The sequence below is a fragment of the Rattus norvegicus genome, chromosome 8 (genome assembly GCF_036323735.1).
Source record: "Rattus norvegicus strain BN/NHsdMcwi chromosome 8, GRCr8, whole genome shotgun sequence".
NCBI classification, from domain to species: Eukaryota; Metazoa; Chordata; class Mammalia; order Rodentia; family Muridae; genus Rattus; species Rattus norvegicus.
Window position 1 is genome coordinate 23,033,798 of NC_086026.1, and position 17,277 is coordinate 23,051,074.

Here is a 17,277-nt window from a genome sequence, read left to right on the forward strand (position 1 = left end):
CCTCAGTGAGAGAAGATGCAGCTAATCCTTGAGAACCTTGAAGCCGCAGAGAGTGAGGAGGTCTGGCGGGGCATGGGGGTAGCAACATCCTCTTTGAGACAGAGGAGAAATGGGATGAGGAACTGTCAGAGGGAAGACATGGAGGGGTATTATGAATGGACTGTTAAAAAAGATTAATAATAATAATAATAATAATAATAATATACTTTCAATATAAAATTTGAAAAGAAAGTGACTTAGGACTTTATGCATCAGTTTTGCTTAACCTGTTAGCAAAAATTTAAACTTGGTCATTTCAATCAGTAGAAATTATTTTCTACCCACTCCATACTGTATATTCTGTAATTTTTAACTTGTTATTGATAATGGCAGTATTTCAAAGAGGAGTTGTACTTTCATGTAATGAAAGGTCTAGCTGATAATACTACCAACAAGAACCATAGTTCCAGGCACAAGAATCTCTTTTAGAATGGCTAGTCAGGGTAGGACAAATAACTTGCAAAATAATATAGACTATGCTTGATGTAGTTGGTTTCTTCTCAGAGGTGGAGGGTAAACCCCTGTTGATAAGGACTCCAATCTTTTAGAACAGACGTCTGAGATTATTTAAGCTGTATCTATCCTGAAAGCCTCCTTCTTGCTGTCTAACCTTCATAGTGCTAGAAAATACTATGCAAGGTAACTAAGAAAAGAAGCAATTAATAGTCTAGCCCAATCGTGACATCTAAGAACCACAACAATGACCAACATGCCATGATATCCATCTATAAAAGTGTTTTAAGTGACTATCACATGTTGGTGATATCTAATTGAACTTAAGGTTTACTCAACTGAAGAAAACCAGCCTGCTAATAAAAACCTACCAAACTTTCAAGAAGTAGTGATAGAAAAAATCTTCTTAGATAAGAATCTACTATTACCATTTTGCTAGGCCACCATATTCTCTAATTATATTCTAAAACTATGTAGCTATAAGGTCTTATCAATGAAACATTTCTTTCCAGAAAATGGATACACACTCCTTAACTGTAAACAATGCAAAAAAACACCAAGCACTAATTATAGAGCTGAGTATCAATGGATATATCTATATCACCATTCCTGCAACTACATCTCAGGGGAAATAAAAGAGGAGAAAGATTTGATAAGAGCGTAAGAACTAGAATACCAGCATGTCTGCTGTGAAGTAATCTTTCATAAAAGTGGTTGCATAAATGAGATCTGAACAATGGCAGTTTCAATAGACATGCCAAGGTGAAAGAGGAGAATTTTTTTTATTGGATATATTTCTTTGAATAACATTTCAAATGTTATTCCCTTTTCCTGTTTTCTGTCCACAAGCCCCATATCACCTCCCTCTCCCCCATAAGAGTGTCTCCCCATCCACCTCCCCATCACCCCCTGACATTCCCCTGCACTGGGGGTCCAACCTTGGCTGTACCAAGGGCTTCCTCTTCCACTGGTACCCAACAAAGCTATTCTCTGCTACATATGCAATTGGAGCCCTGGGTCAGTCCATGTATAGTATTTGGGTAGTGGTTTATTGCCTGAAGCTCTGGTTCATTGGCATTGTTGTTCTTAGGGGGTTGCAAGCCCTTTCAGCTCTTTCAATCCTTTCTCTCGTTCCCCCCAAAGGGGTCCCATTCTCAGTTCAGTGGTTTGCTGCTAGCGTTTGCCTCTGTATTTGATATGTTCTGGTGTGTCTCTCAGGAGAGATCTATATCCGGTTCCTGTCAGCATGCACTTCTTAGCTTCATCAATCTTATTTAGTTTTAGTGGTTGTACATATATGGGTCACATGTAGGGCAGGCTCTGAATGCCCGTTCCTTCAGTCTCTACTCTAAACTTTGCCTCCATATCAAAAGGGAAGTGCCCCTGCCAGCTGGGACTCAGTTATTCGTGGGGGTCGAGGGGGACCCATACCTGCGGGAGAATGGGCGAGAAAGAGGAATGAGACCAAACAGTGTCCTCGTCAAGGTCTGTTTATTGAAAGGAGTGTACAGCATTTAAAGCCCTGAAGCAGGAACTGAAGCAGGAAGTGAAGCTTAGGGTGGGGGTGGGGGGGGAGAGTACTGGGAAGTGCCCAAGGACGTAAGGTGAATCATTAAACCCAAAGATGTTCTCCTTAGACAATGAGACAACAGTTTTCCGATGACATGTTCTTTCTTTAAAAAGGCCAAGCCCTTCTCAGGAATCTGCTCAGGGCAGGGCTCCAGCTTTGCCTAGTCTGGCAGTCCGGTCCCCAAGAGGGAAGAATCTTACTCATGGTGCTACACACCTGGATAAGGAACTAAAGGCTACTGATGACTGCGAGAGAGGGTGAGTTAGCCTATTTTAGAATGAGCTCAAAAAACAAAGTAGACAATTCTTTAACCACATATACACAAAAATCAAAAATGAACTCTGGATTCTATAATTATATTTTTGTTACATATTATCACATATGCATGTGTTTGTGTGTGTGTGTGCTTAACAATAATAATTGGGAAAGAAAAGGCTATCGATTTGAGAGTGAATTGAGAACCTGGCATGAGATATAAGGAAGGAAATTTGGAGGGACTAGAAAAATGAATGGGAAGATGGAACATTATAATATAGTTATATTTTAATTAGCATGCATGTAGAAAAATAAAAATATTCTTACTATGTGCTTTCAGTATTCAAGAAATATAACAACATTTTTAAAGGAGTCCAGCTAAAGGCCAAGGACAAATACTTGGACCTTTCTAATAAATGAATAAATGAATAACTGAAGGATTAAAAATTAATAATAAGCCGCCTAGCTACCCAAAAAGAAGAGGTAGGGTCTGTGAGAACATGAACTTTTCGCCCCTCCCTTGCTGTACAATGGTTCCCGGAACATTCTTGCATGAAAGGTTTCCTGGAACAGCCACAATGACCCATAGCCTCCGGCCACAATGGTCCAATGGCCCTGTAAAATGTCACTACCCCTAATCACAATGTCACAAAGTCCTAAATTGTATGGGCAGTTTATGGTTTTGGAATTCCCCTCCTCCCTCCCTCTTGATCCCCCTGGTTTGTGGTTTTTTCCTTTATAAGCTCTGTGAAAATTCAGGTCGGGGTCGAACTCCTCTACTCCCTGTGTGGTGTATGAGTCTCGACCCCAGCATGCTGGCCTGAGCTCTCGTTTCATCTCGCTCACAATAAATCTTCCTCGTGTGATTACAGCAGGTCGGTGTCTGTGTCCTACTGGGTGCGCGTCTTTCCCGAGACTTGAGTGGGGGGCTCCCTTCGGGGGTCTTTCATTTGGGGGCTCGTCCGGGATCTGCGCGACCACCCAGGGGTCCTAGACCCACTTGGAGGTAAGATTCTCTGTTTTATCTCAGCGCTGTGTCTGGGTCTGTGTCTATGTTCTGTCTGGGAATCTGGTGCGATCGCTGTTTCGGTTTTGCGGACGCTCAGTGAGACCGCGCTCCAGGAAGGAGAGCGGGGTGGATAGGGATAGACGTGTCCAGGTACCCACCGTCCGTTCGCCCTGGGAGACGTCCCAGGAGGACAAGGGGGGACCAGGGACGCCTGGTGAACCCCATCTGATAGGTCCAGAGGAGACTTTACTCCTTGACGACCGGTTTGTTAGGCAAGGTCTGCGACCTGCCGATCAGTTTCAGTGCCTCTGGTCGACACGAAGTCGACGTCGGTTTTGTTTTGTTTTTTTTTTTCCTCTTTTGTTTGTGCTCGTGTGTGTGAGTGTGTGTGAATTAAATCCTGTAGTCTGTGTTTTTCGGTACCGGTTTAAGGTCTTAGTGCACTGTCTGGGCAGATGAAGGATTCCTGTCCTGTGCACGAGAGTCTTAGTGCACTGTCTGGGCAGAAGAAGTTTTCCTGCCCTGTGCACGGGTGGAAGAAGGTTCCCCACCCCGAAATGGCGCCTGTGAGTAGATGAAGGATTCCTACTCCGAATAGTCTTTTTCTTTCTTTTTTTTCCTTTTTAGAAAGCGCACCGGGGGACGCCCCAATCGCGCAGGCTCTGGGACTCGTGAGAGACGTTCCACGAGTCAGCCTTTGTTGGGTCCTGGCTCTGGGACGCGTGAGAAACGTTCCTCGAGCCGAATTTTGTCGGGAGGACCCGGCAACGGACAGTCAAAAAGATCTGACTGTGACTTTGGAGGTCGAGTTCGGCTGCCTATTTAAGTATAGGCACGGACAAGTGTGCTTAGATGTGTTAGTGTCTGTTGTCTGTATTCTGTTTCTGTGTTTGGTATCCCGGAAGCAGCTAAGGTTAAGCTGCAGTTTGGGCCAGGTACTGAAGGTACCAGGCATCTGTGGAAATTGGTTATAGGATGCTTTGTCTTGGTCTTGTTTGTCTGGATTGTTTTCTGTGGTATTGTCCAGTGTTTTTTTTTGACTTTTGTTTCGTGTTTGAATTTGGACTGACGACCGTGTTTAAAATCTTGGACTGACGACTGTGTTTGAAATCATGAAACTGTTTGCTTTGTTCGTTGAAGAGTTTTACTTGGTCCCCTTAATGCTTAGTAAGAAACTTAATCTTATGGACCCCGCTCTAGTGGCGGTGTGTTGGTTGATAGCCAAAGTTAATTTTTAAAATAGTGTTTTATCTGTGCTTGTGCTCGCAGCACACAGTAGAGGGGAGCGAAATTAGCTGCGGAGCTGCTGCAGCGAGCATGGGGACTTCTCAAGTCTCACCCAATTTTTCTGGCTCTTCAGGAGCTGTTTAAAAGGAAAAGGCTTAAGGTAAAAAGAAACACTATAGAGAGATTTCTTAGTGAATTACTACACCTTGGTTCGCGATCTCTGGGAATCTCATGGTGGACAGCTGAGATAAGCTGGAAAAGGATTTAAATTTTGCTTGGGAGCAAAGAATCTTAAAGGTGGAGTTTCAGCCGGTATGACACTTAGTGCGTAGCTGCCTAAAAGATCAGAAATGCTGTTAATAGGCTATAAAAAAAGGGACAGGCTGTGTTAGAAATGCTACAGAAGAATAATCTAAAAAGGCTGAGAGCTAGGTGGGGCTATAAGGTAAACAAGAACAGGAAAGGAATTTCTGACATTTGCTCACAGAAGGAGAGTGCTCATTTAGAGAAGTTCTTTAAGGAAGCCTGCCTTATCTGCTGTCTTTATTCCAAGGGAGGAGTCAGTCTCCAGCACTAAATTACTTGGAGGTAGCCAAGGTCAGGATTAATGTTTTCTTTTCCATGGGCCTTTAAACCCAGTGAGACAGTTTGGTGAAGGGCTACTACTGAGGTCCTGATAGCCCCAGGTGAACTGGTTACAATTCTTTTATCAGCCCCCTGGCATCTAGCACCCAGGTTCTAACCATCTCTCCATCCTTTTGTTATTAGTTGTTACTAGAAGCCTAGTGTCATTTGGAGGCTGGTTCTCTTGAGAGGCAAAGCCATGGAGCTGACACTGACAATGGCCTTTTTGTTCCAAGAAAGGCCTCCTGGTTTAGCTGTGTGACTAAATGCTGTTTGCCCTCTTCGGTAGACTCTATTCTCAAGATTCTCTTGTTTTCTCACCATCCCATTTGATATGCTTGTTAGTAACTGTTACAGGTCTTCTTTACCACTGAGGAAAGACGGAATCCTACTAGAGGCCAGAAAAAAAAAAAAAAAAAGGGTTCCCACACGCATAGAAGGCCCTCACTTCTGCCTGCTCTCTTCATACCCCTGAAGGTAGGGAGTGCCAGGTCTGCCCCCAGGCTCCAAGGGTCGGTCTCCTAGGGGCTGGAAAATGCCCCACCAATCTGGCTAAGATAAGGAAAAGATATGAAGAGAAAGTTACAGAAACTTGAAGGGTTAAGCTAAGTCGCTGAGAGAGTTATTGTAAGTTGATGCATGGTTCAGGGTCTGTGCAGAAAAGTGGACAGCACCTAATAGCTGTAGAAGAAGATGCAGAGAGACAGAAAAAAAAAGAAAGAAAGAAAGAAAGAAAGAAAGAAAGAAAGAAAGAAAGAGGTAAAGAGTGCAGGAAGCTAGGGAAGAAAAGAGACTAAAAGAAGAGGAAGCTAGAGAGCTAAAGAGAGATAAAAGACAAGAGAGGAACATATACTGGCCACAGTAGTTAGGGAACCTAGGAAGACAGTACCTGGCAACAGAAGAGAATTCCTGGCTAAAGATCAGTGTGCCTAATGCAAAGAAAAAAAAGACACTGGGTCAGGGACTGCCCCAGAAAGAACAAGAGGGGACACTGGAGAGCCTCTTGGTCCTAGAGTGCTGGCTATGTACAGAGATAGAAGGGAAGTGTGGATGCAGGGACCCAATGCTCTGTGCTCCTATGCCCCCCTCCAGTGGGCCAATATCCAAAGACCTTGGGTACAGGGGCCTACTGGCAACAAACAATACTTATGGACTGCCCGAAGAACAGTGGACCTTGGCGTGGGCCGGGTAACCCACTAGTTCATAGTCATCCCTGACTGCCCCTATCCCTTGCTCATGAGAAAATTGCTCTCCAAAATGGCTTGCGTGGGCTGAAATGGCTGGGTGAGGCCATGTGTATGCATATCTACAGACTGTGTATGCGGAGCTTAAGACCTGTCTCAGTGCACCAGTACCTGATGCTGGGAGATGAATGGCTTAGCGCTGTTCTACTTGGAACATATCACTCCTGCCAGCCGGGCACTAACAATTATCACCCAATCCAGGACTTAAACTGTGATAGAGTGGCTGATGTTTGCCTTTGAATAGAGTGTCCCAAAAGATGGGACCACTGGTCAGCTGCCATGGACTAGATTCTCCACCGGTTGGGGACAATCTGGTCACCTTGCTGCCCAATCCGGACCTGGAGCCACCACAGCACGAGTGTCAAGTACTGGCAGAAGCCCATGGGTGGAGGAAAGACCTCTGCGACTGGCTGATTGACCCCTGCTGAAAGCCGAGGACCTTGTCCACAGACGGGAACAGTTCTCTTCATGAATGAAGGTCAGAGACAAGTGGGTGCTGCCATGGTGGACAACACAATGTCATCTGGGATGGCTGAACCTCTACCCCCCCCAGTACATCAGCACTGCAGATGCCTTTACCATCTCTTGGATGCCCTGGTGAAGCCAACAACTGTGAGTACTATTCATTGCTCAGGATATCAGGAGGGAAGAGATTCAGTGACATGGGGCAATAACGAAGCAGATAAAGTGGCTCGAAAAATGGTTATGCAGGAGCCCATCCTGGTTGCAGGCCTGCAAGAGACAGCCACTGGGAACTGGGATCGGACTAAGGGATGGCCTCACTTAGAAAAGGCCCAAATTGCTTAAAAGATAAAGGACAATGGCACATTGAGGGGAAAGCTATACTCCCCAGAGAACAAAGAAAAGACTCACTTTGCCAAATACAGAAATGGACTCAATTAGGAGATAAAAAGTTTGTCCAAGTAGTTAAGTGTATGTAATAGACTTTAAGATTTTAGCCAGAGAGGCAGTAGAAAGTATAAGGTATGTCAATAAGTGAATGCTTAGCAAGCAAACAGGGCAAAGAGACCTAGAGAGTTTGGTGAAAAGTCCAAGTGAACTTCACTGAGATAAAACCAGAAAAATATAATCACAAGTATCTCCTAGTGCTTGTAGATACTTTTTCAGGAATAGATAGAAGCTTTCCTCACCAAACAAGAGACGGCCTCTGCAATCATCAAGAAGATACTGGAAGAAATCTTCCTCCGATTTGGAATGCCCAAGGTAATCTGGTCAGACAATGGCCCTACTTTCGTTGCCAAGGTAAGCCAGGGTGTGGCCAAGTATTTAGAGGTCGATTGGAAATTACATTGTATTTACAGACCTCAAAGTTCAGGACAGGTAGGGTAAATAAATGGAACTCTAAAAGAGACCCTGACCAAATTAACCATGGAGACTGGCACAGACTGGGTGACACTCCTTCCCTCTTGCTCTCTTCAGAGCAAGAAATACCCCTTCCAGATTCAGCCTTACCCCCTTTGAGATCTTATATGGGGCCTCAGCCCCCCTGACTGTATTAGATGATGTTACTGAACCAACATGTCATAGTGCCATAGTAATAATGATTTGTGTGCCAGGCTAAAAGACCTACAGGTGATACAGAAAGAAATCTGCTCACAGCTGACAGCAGCCTATGCCCCGGAGACCCCTGAGACATCCCATCAGTTCCAGGTTGCAGCTACACTGAGTCCAGACACTCGAGCCTCGCTGGAAAGGACCGTACCTGGTGCTGCTGACCACCCTGACAGCTGTCAATTCTCAGCCCTCACCAGCCATGTACTAGCTGTTGGGGCTGAGAGCTAGAGGGAAACTCAGTCATGTTTGTCCTGGGTTCTATCAAGATAGGTGTGGGGTAGGCTTGATTTCCATTACAAATGATGTAACATTGCATATGTTAGTACTCTTAACACTTCTTGGGACTGTGCCTCAGGGATCACAGTCCGTATAAGCTTAGAAGTTCTAAAAGCTAGTCATGACCTTGGTGGATAGGCTTGGATAGTGTCCAGGTTAGAATCCTCATGTTAAGACTACAATACCAAGCTGTTATGCTAGATGAAGCTGAGTTCTCCATGAAGTTCTAGGATTAGAACTATTAACAAAAAGAAGAAGTGGGGAATGAAGGATTAAAAATTAATAATAAGCCGCCTAGCTACCCAAAAAGAAGAGGTAGGGTCTGTGAGAACATGAACTTTTCGCCCCTCCCTTGCTGTACAATGGTTCCCGGAACATTCTTGCATGAAAGGTTTCCTGGAACAGCCACAATGACCCATAGCCTCCGGCCACAATGGTCCAATGGCCCTGTAAAATGTCACTACCCCTAATCACAATGTCACAAAGTCCTAAATTGTATGGGCAGTTTATGGTTTTGGAATTCCCCTCCTCCCTCCCTCTTGATCCCCCTGGTTTGTGGTTTTTTCCTTTATAAGCTCTGTGAAAATTCAGGTCGGGGTCGAACTCCTCTACTCCCTGTGTGGTGTATGAGTCTCGACCCCAGCATGCTGGCCTGAGCTCTCGTTTCATCTCGCTCACAATAAATCTTCCTCGTGTGATTACAGCAGGTCAGTGTCTGTGTCCTACTGGGTGCGCGTCTTTCCCGAGACTTGAGTGGGGGGCTCCCTTCGGGGGTCTTTCATAACTAACTAACTAAATAAATAAGACTAAAGAAATTTGCATGCCAAATATTCTTTTACATCTCTATTGTTAATTCTATAATTTTCCTTGAATAATTTGTTACACTCAGTGATATTTCATATTCGTGAACTTAGGTGGATATATTATAGCATGTCTAAGAAGATCTCAGGCTTATGTTAAAACAATTGTAAAAATTAAACCTTAAACAGAAAATAACTTGACAGTCCTTTTAACAGGAAAAAATGGAGAACCTGCTCTGCAGCAGATCCAGTGTTTTGCTATTCCTTTTGAGTAAACTGCAATTTTTAATAATTCAAAATCTGGATAGTGTCTGTGAAGTTTATATAACTTGTTTTTTTTTTTTTTTTTTTTTTTTTTTTTTTTTTTTTTTTTTTTTTTTTTTTTGGAGCTGGGAACCGAACCCAGGGCCTTGCGCTTGCTAGGAAAGCGCTCTACCACTGAGCCAAATCCCCAACCCTGATAACTTGTTAACAATAAAGCTGTAATTTAGATGTAGCTTGGCAAATTAAGGAATGGGAGGCTTAAAGCCATGCAAAAGTTCAGGTGAATCCAGTGTCATTGTCAACTTCAATACCTGAGTAAGTGGCTATTAGTGTGACAGTGATAATCAGAAAGGGTAATATGCAGATCATACATACTGTAACAAAATACATACCAGCTTTATCCTATCATTATTGATTTTGAATTGTAGCAGTGATTTATATATTATTAAGAAAAGAAACAATTGTTTCATTTGTGAGATATGACTTAATATGACAGTTCATGCAATGAGAACAAATATAACAAATTGGTATATAATTGATGTCACATGGTAACAGCAGAGACAACATACAGAGCCAAGCAGTTACTGAACGCTACTCTGAATCCCACTTCCAAGCCCATCTTCCAAGCCCATTACCAATCCCATAGACTGTGTTCCATGGTACAGACCCAGGGTCTGGCTAATTCTTCCTCATCACTCCTTTTATCCTACTTTGTAGCCTATCTCACTTCCTTTGTGACTCCCATTTGAAGCAAGGAATCATTCTCTACCAAGGGCAAAGTAGGGCTAGAACACACACTTGGCTAGAACCGAGATTGGACCAACAAAAGCCAAAGAATAGAACACACACACACACACACACACACACACACACACACACACACACAAACACACACACACATATCATTTGAATGTGAGCTGGATATCTACACTAAGAGATAAAAATCATAACTCCATAAACATAGATCACAAAGTAAAAGCAAAAGCATGGTACAACCGAGATCATCTATCTCCTCTGAAACCCAGAAACCCAATTTTATTGGGTCATAGAGAAGGGAATTTACTAAAACACAAGAAATGGGATATCAAAATACTAATTATGAATATTTCCAAGGAAAATAAAGAAAACATGATATAGCTGACTTTTTAGATGCTCTGCCAGAGTCTGACCAATACAAATGCAGAAATTTGCAGTCAACCATCAAACTGAGCATGGGGACCCCAATGGAGTAGTTAGGAGAAGGACTGAAATAGCTGAAGGGGTTTACAACTCCACAGGAAGAACAATAATATCAACCAACTAAATCCTCCCAGAGCTCCCAAAGACTAAACAACCAACCAAATTTTACATATGGAGGGACTCAAGGCTCCAGCTGCATATGTAGTAGAGGATCCCCTTATCTGGCATCAATTGGAGAGGAAGCCCTTTATCCTGTGAAGGTTTGATGTTCCCCCACTGCAAGAGAATGACAAGGCAGTGAGACCAGAGTGGGTGATTGGGTTGGGGAGCACTCTCATTGAAGAAGAGGAAGGGGAATAGAATAAAAGGTTTGAGGAGGAGAAACGAGGGAGGGAGGTAATATTTGAAATGTAAATAAATATTCAATAAAAAGGACCAAAAAAAGAGAAAATTTAAATAAATGTCATTATAAAGACAAACCCAAACACATGAATGAATAATAAAAACAAATAAAGCCACTAAAGTAAAATTTAACAAAGTGAATGCCCTCATTTAAGAAATAGAGTAACTTTAGTGCCATCTTTGCCCTCTGGGCACAGGAACCCAGGAGCAGTAGGGGAAGGGCCATTCTGTTTGCTGCCCTCACAAATAGCTGAAAGCCAGACCCAAGGAGCGACTTCAGGCCAGAGACCAGAGGTAAGACCAACTTTTCTTCTCCAAGTGACCTGCCTGGTGAACTCAGGACACACAAAGGCAAAATTCCTCTGGGACCGGGCACTTCTTGTTTCTCCCCGGTGCCAGAACATCTCTGATTCCCTGCTCCCAAACTCCGTTGGTAAGAGTGCGGATCACCTGGAGGTGTGGGCAATACTGAGACAGCAGGGCAGGAGAGACTTTCACTTCTGCCCACCTTTGCCCACATCCCTGCCCCAAGAGAAAACTGTATACTGCCTCTGGACACAGGAAGATAGGAGCAGTCAAGCTGCAGGAGTCCTGGGATCCAGACTGTGCCTGGATCTGAACGGAACCAAGCAAACAGTTCCCTGCACCCAAATCCAGTGGTGGGGAGAGCTAGACCTTCAGAGGGGCAGACAATCCTGGGAAAACAGAGGAGACTACTCCCTGCCCACATTCCGACTCAAGAAGAAATCACCTTGTGCCATCTGTGAACTATGCACACAGGGACCTAGGAAAAGTAGGGGCAGGCCCTTCTGGTTCCAGCCCACAGGGACAGCTGAATGCCAGCAGACAGAAACGACTACACACCTGGGAGCAGAACACTCTGTTCCCATAACTGGCTGAGAGAAAACAGGAAAACAGTTCTACAGCTATCCTGACACACAAGCCTACAGGCAAGTCAAGTCACTGTCAGAAACAGCAAGACAAGCTAACACCAGGGACAACCTGAAGGTGAGATCAAGCACAGGAACCCAAGCAACAGAAACCAAGACTACATGGCATCATCAGGGCCCAGTTCTCCCACCAAAGCAAAAACTGGACATCCAAATACACCAGAAAAGCAAGATCTGTATTTATCATGATGATAGAGAAATTAAAGAAGGTAATAATTAACTCCCTTAATGAAATATAGGACAACACCAGTTAACAATTAGAAGCACTTAAAGAGGAAACACAAATATCCCTTAAAGAACTACTGGGAAAAACAATAGAACAGGAAAAGAAAATGAAAAAAATCATCCAGGAGTAAAAAATGAAAATAAAAACAATAAAGAAAGCACAAAGGGAGAAAACACTGGAAATAGAAAATCTAGGGAAGAGATCAGGAGTCACAGATGCAAGCATCACCAAAGAGATAGAAGAGAGAATCTCAGGAGCAGAAGATTCCATAAGAATCATTGACTGAACTATAGCACTTCTTACATTTCAACTACCTTCATAGACATATTTCTTATCTACATTAAAGCAGCTAAACATGGATGGTAGCTATTATCTCTGGTGGTCTTAAAAAGTTTACTGAAGAGTTTTAAGTGTAGGGAACATCTAAATATGATAACTTTGAATTAATCATAGTAACTTTAAAGTACTTCTAAATATATCTACTGGCTTTGAAAGATGTTTCCTAAATCACTCTCACCAAAGGTACTTAATGGTGAATTTAAAAATAATTTACCTGTGCTTCAAAAACCATCTGACAGTATGAAAATAAAAATACAAGAATTAGAGGCTATGTACTATGTTGTGCTCTTAAATGACACATTCATATATATATATATATATATATATATATATATATATATATATATATATATATATAATCTTTTTCTCAGTCTCAACTTCATTTAAACTAAACAAAATAACTCGACTTTGTGGTTCAGAATTCCAGGGCTAATGTATGAGTCATTCATTAAGATCTTATCATCTGTGGTATGTTACTGACCTGGTCTCCTTTAGTGTTGACCAATGGTCACCGGACTATCTAACAAGTGTTTAGTCATTCATTTTATTATTTTCCTACTAATTCAAATATCAGGATATAGGTGTATATAAATGCATTTGCAGTTTAAAAGTTATATTTGAATATAAAGTTTGCAGAATTGGAACTCTAGCTTAAAGTATATGGTATAACATTGATTATACTGTCATCTATGTGCAGACTTATGGGGAAGCTCAAATTCTTTAACTTTAAACCAGGAAAACTCATGAACAAATTAGGTTATGAGAAAAAGTGAGAGAATATTTTTGTAATCACCAAATTATGCTGTTACTGTAAATGGTTACCTTATTTTGCATCATATTCTATGGCATTTAGAATTTGAGAAATAATTAAAATATTCAAGTGTGCCATGCATATGTGAGCTCTAAGCATAGCCTCTTTCAAAACGGTAAATTTTCTGCTTAACAGTATCAGGTTTCTGGTTGCTAAGTTGTAACAAGACAGCATTTTCTATTTTAATTAGCACATGTTAACTGTTGAAAAGACCCAGGATTATTATAGTTGTTTAATATATGTTCATTACATACTCTTTTATCTTCTTCCTATTCCTCTTTCTGCATCAACTCACTCATGCTTGGGGATTCCCTCTATCTCTAGTTTCATTTTCGTTGTTCTTTTCAGATGACTAAAACTCCATTGTGTGTGTGTATGTTGTTTTCTTCATCCACTAATCTCATCTGATTCCTTGGCTTGACTGTTGAATGATTAATCTAGCAATAAAAAGATTCAACTATATATGTGGCAAACTGACTTGGAATCCTCCAAGTAGATTTGTAGAGGTGGTATTACTGGATCATATCTTATTTTTATGTTCAATTTTATTAGGAACCCTCACAATAATTTTTAAAACAATATGTTCCTTTTATTTATATTTATCACATATAGTACACCCCAATGACATTCCCCCACTCTTACCTCCCCCACATCCCTTTTCCTCAGACTCACACCTTTCACTTCCATTAAAAATATCAACAACAGGGTTGGGGATTTAGCAAGCGCAAGGCCCTGGGTTCGGTCCCCAGTTCCGAAAAAAAGAGAAAAAATATCAATAACAAAGCAACAAACAAACAAAACAAAATAAACAAATAAAAAGCCCCAGGTCTTCTAAAAATATCAACAAAATATGCCATACCAAATTGCCATAAGACCAGAATCATACTACCCCATCAAGTCTGGACAAGGCTACCTAGTAGAGAATCCTACAAGAACATTGAGATGCACAACCATAACATATATGTAGAGGACCTACGTCAGACCCAGACAGACTCCCTGGTTTTTCTGAGCCCATTTGAATTTAAGTTGGTTCATTCTGTAGGTCATGTACTTGTGGGTCAGCAACCCTCCATTTGAGGCCTTGCTTCGTTACAGAGGTTGACCATTTTAGAATCCAAGTTCGCCATTACTAGGAATCTTCTTAGCACCTCACAGAACATTTTCCACAATTGAACACATACTCAGTCACAAAGCAAGTCTCAACAGATTAAAATAAAAATTGAATTAAAATTAAATAAATCCCTGTAAATTAAAATAAACCCCTGCATCCTATTAGACCACCATTGATTAAAGCTGGATTTCGACAATGACAGAAAACAAAAGAAAGCTTACAAACTCACGAAAACTGAACAAATCTAGACTGATTGACTGGTTAAGGAAAAATAAAGAAGGGAATCATAAACTTTTTAGAATTCAGTGAAAATGAATGCTCAACATACCCAAACTAATGGAACAGTTGGGAATCTGTGAGAAGAAAGTCTATAGCCTTAAGTGCCTCCACATAGAAACTGGAGAGACCTCAGAATAGCAACTTCACAACACACCTGTAAGCTCTAGAAGAAAAAGAAGTAAACAAATGGAAGATGAGTAGATGTCAGCAAATAATCAAAGTAAAGGATGAAATAAATAAAATAGAAACAAAGAACAATAAATAGAATCAATAAAGCAAAGAGTTTGTTCTTTGACAAAATCAACAACACAGACAAATCCTTATCCAAATGACAGAAAAGACACAGAGAGATTATGAAAATTAACAAAATCAGAAATGAAAAGAGGGTCATAAGACCAGACACTGAGGAAATGCAAAGTGTCATTTGTTCATACTGCCCAATGATATTTGTAGAGGTTGCATTTATATGTACATTGCCACCAGCACTTGTAGTTTGTGCTCTGAATTGTAGCTATTTTTACTGGGGTGACATGGAAGCTCAAAGCAGTTTTGAGTTATATGCACTATTAGGGTAAGAATGTTAAACATTGTTTCAGATTGTTGGTTCTTTGGATATTTTGTTTTGAGAATTGTCCATTCTGTTTCTTTCACCAGCTATTGAGTGGCTTAGGTAAGGAAGGGATATTTAATTTGGTAGTTATTTATTTGTTCTAAATAGCAATCTCCAAAAATAGGACTTTCAAGAAACATACATGGTTTTGTCTGAAGAATAAGGGGTTCCACAGTTTACTTCTCCAACAAAAAGCAAACTCCCAGTAATCTACTTTATGGTCATAAAGATTGCTTAATGGGTAAAGGTACTTGTTGCCAAGCCTAACATGTTAAGTTTTATTCACAATTCCTATATTTTAGATGAGAAATTTCATGCTCACAAGTTGTTCACATGTATACTGTGGAACACACACATGCATGCATGCTTGTATAAGCAAAATAAAATTAATATAGTTTAAACATTTTTATATAATTTGCTTTAGTCAAAAGAAATTTCTACATATAGAGCTCATTAATTTATACATTGATATGCTTCAGAAAAGGAACAAGTATTTTCTTGAGTATTGCCACATATAAAGTACTTATGTATTACACAGGCTTGTCTTCTACACTGATATAATATCCTAAAGGATGATGTTTACCCTTAAGCTTTACCTCTTGTGTCTCTACTATGAAATTACAAAATGAAAGTTTTTATTCCTTTAGTCCTGACTCTCAAAGAATATAATTGACTCTATTGACATTCCACAAAAAGGACTGAATATTCACCTTGCTCTATTTTATGTGATGTGAACATTTTCTTAAAATCATATTAGGAGTAGACTCCTTGCAACAGACCAAGACTTACTAATGTGTCAAAACATTCATATAAGACAGTTGAGCTTCCTGGTTGAACCTGAGCCCAAAGTGTTCCCAGAGATCTGGCTTTACACCCACTCCTAAAACATCCAGAGGAAGCTTGACTACTAGGTGCTCTGACACACTCAGGATCACAGGTGATGCCAAAACACCTTCCCCAATACCTGCTATAATGGAAACCTCACAGGAACAAGGGAAGCAGGTACCCTCAGACATACCAGGACCTCAGGAGCTCAGACACACGAGGACATCAGGATCTCTGAGGCAGCTTGATCCCAGGAGCTCTGCCATACACAGGATTTCAGGATCACAGGACCACAGAATCACAGGATCACAGGGATAGCTGGACTCTGCAGAATTCTGATACAAACAGGCTCACAGGAGGGACAGGCTCCTCTTAAAGACAACAAGAGCAGTTACCACTAGAGACAACCAGGAGCAAGAAGCAACCATAACCAAAACAAACCAATGCTACTTGACAACAAGAGAAGCCACTTCTCCCACTACACCAAGCCTTAGATGCCCTCAACATACTCCAAAAGGAAGATTCAGATAAAAAAAATCCCATCTCATGAATATCATAGAGACTTTAAGAAGGACAAAAATAATTCCCTTAAAGAAATGCAGGAGAGGGTTGGGGATTTAGCTCAGTGGTAGAGCGCTTGCCTAGGAAGCGCAAGGCCCTGGGTTCGGTCCCCAGCTCCGAAAAAAAGAACCAAAAAAAAAAAAAAAAAAAAAAGAAATGCAGGAGAACAAAGATAAACTAGTAGAAGCCCTTAAAAAGGAAACACATAAATCTCTTAAAGAAACACAAGAAAATATAATCAAACAGATGAAGGAATTGAAAAAAAATACCATCCAGGATCTAAAAATGAAAATAAAAACATTAAAGAAAACACAAAGGGGACAATCCTGGAGATACAAATCCTAGGAAAGAGATCAGTAGTCACAAATGCAAGCATCACCAACAAAATACAAAATATAGAAGAGAGAATCCAGGCATAGAAGATACTCTAGAAGAGAGTAACGTAACACTCAAAAAAAAAAAAAGAACCCCAAAAACAAAACAAAGAAACAAAAAAAAAAAAACAAAAACAAAACCCCACGAAAAGGAAAACACTCCTAACTCAAATCATTCAAGAAACCTAGGACACAATGAAAAGTCTGAACATAAGAACAATAGGTATAGAAGAGAATGAAGATTCCCAACTCAAAGGGCTAACAAGCATCTTCA

The 17,277-nt window shown here is 41.1% G+C and overlaps 2 long non-coding RNA genes across 2 annotated transcripts in view; one reads left to right on the top strand and one right to left on the bottom strand.

Moving 5' to 3' along the window:
* The window catches only part of LOC134479998 (uncharacterized), a 174,898-nt gene extending 158,445 nt beyond the window's left edge, over positions 1 to 16,453 (bottom strand). Inside the window, exon 1 of the long non-coding RNA XR_010054085.1 lies at positions 16,262 to 16,453. This is a non-coding gene — a long non-coding RNA (uncharacterized LOC134479998). The remainder of the gene's footprint in view (positions 1 to 16,261) is intronic.
* On the top strand, positions 2,757 to 8,978 carry LOC134479997 (uncharacterized). The gene is made up of 2 exons (XR_010054084.1): positions 2,757 to 6,899; positions 6,975 to 8,978. It is a non-coding gene; the product is annotated as an uncharacterized LOC134479997 (long non-coding RNA).
* Positions 16,454 to 17,277: the final 824 nt, after the last annotated feature.